At 39.2% G+C, this 6,168-nt stretch overlaps 1 long non-coding RNA gene across 1 annotated transcript; it reads left to right on the top strand.

Moving 5' to 3' along the window:
* The first annotated feature begins 881 nt into the window (after nt 1–881).
* Nucleotides 882–5,246, top strand: LOC139723601 (uncharacterized). The gene is made up of 3 exons (XR_011710368.1): nt 882–989; nt 2,999–3,092; nt 4,989–5,246. It is a non-coding gene; the product is annotated as an uncharacterized lncRNA (long non-coding RNA).
* Nucleotides 5,247–6,168: the final 922 nt, after the last annotated feature.

The raw sequence follows: 6,168 nt of genomic DNA, 5'->3' as shown, positions 1-6,168 counted from the left end.
CAACCAAAATTGTACCATCTGTTCAAATATATAGTTGAAGAGTTTGTTCGCAAAAACCGATAAGTTAATTTTTGAAGATTTTGAAGTACGGTCTCTGTCATAAAGTACAAAATAATACTTTTTAAATGATATAAAATAATTGGTCACAACATAAAAGGTACATTTTTGAAGTTATGGTCAAAAGAAGCAGAAATTTTCTTATTATTCTCTTTATTTTTCTTGACCTTTAATCGCAAATATCTCCATTTGGCAAATATGGACTTATCGGTTTTTGCGAACAAACTCTTCAGTTTATCTACTTATTTTTTATTTATCTATCTATTTATTCATTTTGACTTAAAAAACAGGTAGAGACGTGCATGATAATCGTCATCATCAATAAGTCACTTTCTTAGCCACTCTATAGCAGCCTGCTTTGGAAGATTATTGTTATAGTCCTGTGGTTGAAAATCAGATTGTAGAAAATCCACATGCATGTCCTGGCTGGTGCCACGTTTTCAGAAGTGTGGGGAGTGGGGCAATTCCAGGTTTCATTCGTAAGCCCGACGCGTCGGGTGCTAAAAAAAAAAAAAAAAAAAAAAAAAATGTGGAGGGAGGGCGACTGGGCAACCCCCTCCCCCCTTGATTTATTTCTCACATCAAATACAATCCGGCAAGTTATATAAGAATTATTGTAAAATTTTATTATAGCAGTTTTTTTCATTTTATATTGGAAAGGGTAAAAAAAAAAATCAGCCTCAACACTTGTCTATTAGCAGCGCTAATGGTTTTAATACACTGGACAGTGTCTTGCTCAAAGTTCGTACAGAATCCACAATAATATTGTTCTACAAATCTTGTCGCAGAGGGCAGCAAACTACTGAAGAAATGACTCTACATCCCGAGGACATTCCGCAGTTGTCAAAATCTGTTCTACGTGACAGCCTTGTGGGGGAATATGAACATGGAGGCAATCTAGGAATTGTTGACGGAAATAGGCAATTATTTACGTAAGTATGAATGATTGCGCATTTAAGTAATAGTCGCTTATTCTGTTAGCAGCTTCGTGATTTCTGAAGTTAGGATTGGCAACGGGTGTTGATGGATCACCGCAAAATCGATTGGACGTCACTCCCTCAGTCCCATACGTTGCAATATTTGTCACTTTTGAGTATGAGTTTACATACGCTGTAGACCGGTTTACTATCGAATATGGGGCAAATTTATCTTATTCTTACGCCTTACGGCCTGAAGTAGAAGTTAGAACATTTTTCTCAGCTGCAGTGGAGGTCCGTGGCATGCATTCGCAGTATGCGAATCGGGCTAGTAGTACAGTCAGTAGGGCCGGCTGACAGACATGCAGGTTGTACTAGGTTCAAAGTCGAGTTTTGCTCTCCAATTCTGGGATCAAAACTTTTAGGCAAAAAAGCTAAAACGTCTTGGTTAGACTAGCCCGACCAGCTACCAGACGCTGTTAGTAGGCCTACGCTGTATAGTACAGCGACTGGGCTGTGTATACTAGTAGTTAAGGTTAGACTAGGTCTAGTCTAGACGAAGGCAAAGGCCAAACATCTGAACAAAGCTTGATAGGATGCTAATCTGATCTCGAAAGAAGACCATCCCACTGTCCAACTCGGGTGAGCTCACTGACACTTCGTTTGCCCCCATTCCGCTCACCACGGCAGCAAACAGCAAGGAGGCTAGAGGGAGGGCCTTGTCAAAAGGCTAGTGACGGTGTGTATTAAATACTGCGTGTATTAGACCGGTCTAAGTTTATAACATTAACAAAATAAGCTTGTTATGAGCAGATGCCTAGATGTCACTGTTAACTAGGCCTACATACATTGTATGTAGGCTACATTGTATATTACAAATTCATACACATTGCTGGCCTGAATTCACAAAGGTGGTAGATCTCCAAATGAAACCATGGTTTAAGCCATGGACAAAAACCATGGTCTGATGGAGCACCAACTGTGTGTTGCATGGAATATACGAATTAAATTTCGTCAATGAAATGATTATTTGTGGCGATATGACAACATTTGTGACCCTGCATCACGAAACAAACAGAAAGTCGCCAGACATGAAATTTTAGTTAAGAGCATATTCTGAAAGAGCAGACTTTAAGCTTTGAAATGATGTATAACTCAAATCAAATGGACTCTCCTAACCTATCTAAATATATTGGAAAGAAAGAGCACACTCGGGAAAAGTGTGAACTGAGAAAAGAGGCTCTGAAGTACAGTGTCTATTCAAGAGCTTAATCTTCACCTCGCCATGCTGGCTGTGCGATGAATGGGACAAAAAACAGGATGTAAACCGCTGGAGTAACAGCAATGAAGGGATTATCAGATTATATCGAAATTGAGCAGGCCTCATTAGAACATTCTGTCCATAATTAATGCCAACTTTCAAAGCGGTAGCATCATCCTTTCTAAAGTTATTACAGTTGAAAGTGAAGAGTGTGTACCGGTACAAGGTTTTTTAAGAAATGAAAAGTGGACTCCAAAGACGCAACTAATCACATTATTCTACAAAAAAAATGTGCGAGATAAACTGTTAAAAAACACGTTCCTGCCCATTTTATGATCCCAAATTTTAGTATAATGTAGGAGAAGACTGAAAAAGTCAAGATCGGCTGGGTTGACCCATTTCACCTAACATTGTATTTTCAGTCCTAACACAAAATCAGTGTGTGCGACTTTTTCTTCGTTTTGTGATGCATGGTCACATTTTATATTGTTAAACTATTAAATGGACATTTTGTCCATGAAATAATAATTTCATTATTGAAATGATAATTTCGTTCACGAAACGGTCATTAACCATTTTTGTCTACGAAATTACTGATTTCGTTCAGAAATATTCCGTGTGACACTTGGCGCTCCATGATTTTTGTCCATGGTTTTTTACCATGGTTTCATTTGTACCACCTTCGTGAATTCGGGCCATTGTGCACATGTTCTAAAAATGCATGCCATCCCCCCCCCCCCCCCAATTTTTTTTTTTTTTCCAGAAGTTCCGTGTAAAGACTGGCATGATATCTGAGGCTCTCACAAGGTTCAGTTCACAGTAGCACTAGGAGGCTGCCGAGCCAGTTGGAAATCATGGTAAGTCTAATTGAGTTTTTACTGAATATGCAGAGTCTTTTTGAGCCATTTTCTCAAAATGTTGATCAGAGTATACACGTAGGGTGTCCAGGTAGGAGAATCTCCCGTTCAACTCTTTATTTGCCATGATGGAAACCCCCTGTGTGACACGTTATTCTGAGACACGAAGGTAGTCATGCTTTGAGAAAGAATTCTGTTTTTCCAATCTATATAACTTCTAACTTCACATTTTATGCTAGGGGTTGGAGCTTAAATCTGCATAGAGAGTGGTCCAGGGAAGTTTCTAAAAATAGATGCCACCTTGTACATAAACACTGTACAATGTATTAAGAGACATTCCGGTTCTGATTGGAGCAATGCAGTGAACAGTAACCTACAAAATAATTCCCTGACCCTTTTTGATGTAGATATCACATCTTGTGAGATGTATTAAAACACACTATTCAATTTGGAGTGATTATGTCATAGTCTTATGTTCAAACCAGGTGGAACCTGGTTATTATCACAGACTTCAATACAGTACATTGTACACTGGACAGCAAAAGAAAGTACCCACTTCTGTCAAAGGCCGCACACAAAAATTTATCCTCTAGAAATAAACAATTTTTCTACGTAGGTATGCTGCAATATCCATTCGTAATCACATACCCAATAACAAGTGATTATCTTTATTACCAAGGAAAAAATGGCACGCACAGCATCTTGGTCACTGAATCAAAAGTCACAAAATGTAACAGAGTGAGCCTTACAAATTTTACGCAAAAATCAATGTCACAGGATGAACAAAAGCAGTCACAAACATCACTTTTCAATTATGTGTATGTCTCCTCGTGCCTGGACACATTCCAGGCATCTCTGACGCATGCTCTGGACAAGCTGTCTGGCGTAGTCCTGGGGAAGTTCTGTCAATTCCTCCTGCAGAGCTTTCGCGCGATGTATCGCTATCGCGAGAAGCTATCGCCGCGACGTTTCATGACTTTTTTCTTTCGAGTCTCCCGCATCTTTTGATACCAAATTTGCGATGCCCGGGTGTGCGGTTCCGAAGTTGCGCATAAATATGCACGTGAATGTCAGACCAAAAATTGCTCAAAAACGTGAATTTGTGTACGATTTCAATGCAAACTGTGTTTACAGGCAAACTTCATAAAAGCATGATTATTTTGGGGGTTTATTGATTGAAATCAATTAATAATGCATTTTCTTGTTCGGAACAATGTCACGAACAAATTTCATCGAAAAAACAATGAAAAACATAAAGTCGAAAAAAACAAAGAAATACATAAGAAATTCAAAAAACAATAAAATACTTAGGAAATTTTTTTCTGATTGTGCAATTTTTTTCTCTTACATTTGCTAAGGACACTAAAAAGAATATTTACACCAAAAATGTGCCTGTTTAGAGCTTTGTTTAGTGATTTATACCAAATTGTCTGATTTCATGCATCATTATGCATAAATTAGCATAATTTAGTGTAAATGATAATTTTTGAAAAAATTAGCTTCATGGTACTTTAGATTACATCATAGGCAATGCGTGTGCCAATTTTCGTCGTGATCGCGCAGTCGACGGCCGAGATCCGGAGGGGGGGGGGGGCCTGGGAGGCCCCCCCCCCCCCCCCCGGCTCTATCATCTACCTAAATAGCCCGGCCTAGTTAGGGTTAATATGAAGACATCACTTGCTAGAATACAGTATGTGCATAGTGATTAGTAAAGGGGCATTGTAGCACACAGGTGTACAAAATTTTTTTTTTTTTCTAGGAGGTGAATTTTTGTGTACGGCCTTTGACAGTTGAGTTCAGTGTATATTGGAGCTATTAAAATGAGGTTGTTTAGATCTGGTTTCCATGGCAACAAATGATGTCACACTTTGGTACTCCATTCCTTCTCTCTTGCAGTCGAAAAAGAATGCCGAGTCGGTGAAGGTCATCATCCGATGTCGACCCCTGAACGACAAGGAGAAGGGACAGGGCTTCGAGAGGGTAGTGGAGATGGACACCAAGAGGGGCGTGGTGGAGGTGCGGAACCCGAAGGGCACCCCAGGAGAACCCAAGAAGTCCTTCACCTTCGACACGGTGTACGACTGGAAGTAAGTTTGCTGAATTCAGTGCTTGTGCCTTGTAATATAGAGAAGACCCCCTACCAAATTCTACACAAAGATCACAAAGATATGACCCTTGTGTGTTTTTGCAAATTCCTCAAACTTGCAAATAATGCAAAAATGGTATTAAAACATCACCAGGACACCCACCAATACATATTCTTCACAGCATTGTGTACAGAAGAAGCTTACAGCATGCTGACACACAGAGGCATTAGATACACAGCAGTGCACACACACACCATATGTATACTGTATGCAAACACACAGAAAATGTTGGGGATGATTTGATTTTCATGTTATACACATGTACGTGTACATGTCTACACCATGAGACCACAGAGGACGTAATGCGTGCACAGTCACAGATTAGATATTCTGATTGCTTTTCTTCTTTTTTCACACAGTCTTTATACTCAGTACTCCAAATACAATTTGGACAAAGTGTATAATGCCGAGAAACATAAAACACACATACTGTATAACGTGCACACAAGTACTTCTTAGACAACTTTGTACAAAAACACAAAAAACGAAAATGAATGAGTGGTACCAAGATAGATTTATCAGTACCTGTATGTAATTTCTATAGAGTGCCTCATGATTCTTTTACAGCTTGATTAATACTCAGCAATCAATAATTGACAGGCATTCCTACAGAGTCGATCTATTTGTTGATGGCATTTGTTTGTTTGTTTGTTTGTTTGTTTGTTTTAAAGTACCACTTGTATATTGTGATTCAGAGATAAAAGTGAGAAGTTCCAGGCAGTTTGATAGATTGTTGGATGTGCTGTTTGATTGAATGGCTTGTGAGATGTAAGCTTTTTTACCTTCCCACCCCCCCCCCCCTCCCCCCCCCAATCTCTATGATTTTTTTTTCCAGTTTGATGTGAAGAAAAGAGACTAAAAATTTCCTTAGGAGTTCAGAAGCACAAAAGTAGTCAATAGTGGAATGAGGGATATAATACACAGTGCTC

Source organism: Diadema antillarum, unplaced genomic scaffold (genome assembly GCF_040938485.1).
Source record: "Diadema antillarum isolate AM-2024a unplaced genomic scaffold, OU_Dant_1.0 scf00000196, whole genome shotgun sequence".
Taxonomy (NCBI): domain Eukaryota; kingdom Metazoa; phylum Echinodermata; class Echinoidea; order Diadematoida; family Diadematidae; genus Diadema; species Diadema antillarum.
Note: the sequence above shows the minus strand (reverse complement) of the source record. Positions and strands in the feature narration are given on the sequence as shown.